This window comes from Suricata suricatta, chromosome 8 (assembly GCF_006229205.1).
Source record: "Suricata suricatta isolate VVHF042 chromosome 8, meerkat_22Aug2017_6uvM2_HiC, whole genome shotgun sequence".
Lineage (NCBI taxonomy): Eukaryota > Metazoa > Chordata > Mammalia > Carnivora > Herpestidae > Suricata > Suricata suricatta.
Window position 1 is genome coordinate 129,876,411 of NC_043707.1, and position 1,322 is coordinate 129,877,732.

Genomic DNA, 1,322 nt, shown 5'->3' on the forward strand with positions numbered 1-1,322 from the left:
GGATGGATGGATGGATGGATGGATGGATGGATGGATGGATGGATGCGACAGAGGGAGTAAGGAAAGAAGGCAGGTTGGTGCATAAAGAGCTGTCTGCAAAAATGACAATGATAATGGTGACAGTAATGATGAGATGCCAGCAAGCACCTGCTTGGCACTCCAGCCCCTTCCACGTGTCACTCACCGAATCTTCACAACAATATTACATGGCAGATACCAACTAAGCTTGGAATCCCAGGTTCAAATAGAACACGGCATGGGTGTACAGGATGTGCCTTTTGTGGGTTGTGGGCAGGGCAGGGGCCCAGGCGGGTCATGTTGTCCTGAAGGAAATGTTCTCAGAGCTGAAGGGAAGAGGGAAAGAATAGCAGAGAGTGGGCAGAGAGACTCAGAGGAACATCAGTGCAGCCCCATTTCCCAGATGAAGAAACCAAGGCACAGAGAAATTAAGGGACCCTCTCAAGGTCTGAACCTGGAAATAGGTTGAGCCAAGATTCGATCCCAAGCCATTTAACTCTGGATTAGCTTTTAATTGTTGACTGGGTCCTTGAGGGATAGAATATCTCTGTTTTGGGGCGGGGTTTTTTTTCTTTTACCTTCTTCCTTATGCTTTTGTGTATTGTTTGAAGTTTTGCTAAGCAAATGTGTTTAGTATTGGGAAAAAATGAAGTCTCTCTTGATTGCCAGGATGGCTTAGTCAGTAGAGCATCTGACTCTTGATCTTAGGATCTTAGGATCAAGAGTTCAAGCCCCACATTGGGCGTGGAACCTACTTAAAAAAAAAACAAAAACATGAAGTCTCTCTTTAAGGAAAACTAAGAAGAGTTTCCTGCTCTTGGCTTCCCTGCCCACCCTCTACTCTTTGTTCACTGCCTCCTTCCCTCTTTCCTCGGGCTCCTGAACATTTCCTTTAAGACACCATGACCTGCCCGTGCCCCTGCCCTGTCCACAACCTATAAAAGGCACATCCTGTATACCTATACTGTGGTCTATTTGAACTTGGGATTTCAGGCTTGATTGGTCAAATATGGGAGGAGCAGGGGTGCGGGAGCTGAATGACATCACTGGGTCAGGAAATGAGACATAGAGAAGCAGGGTAGAGGGGGCAAAGGAGGAGGGGTGTTGTTTGAGTAGGCTGATCAGGGAAGAGCTCACTAGAGAAAGGATATTGGGGCAGAGATCTGAAAAGGAGACCCTGGAAGACCTCCAGGGCTCTTCCAACTTCAGGTAACCTAGGATTCCATTAACCCAGGAGTCCCCACCTCCCGTCCCCCCACCCCCCATTTACAAAATGGGCTTGTTGAGTGAGAGCAGAACTTCAG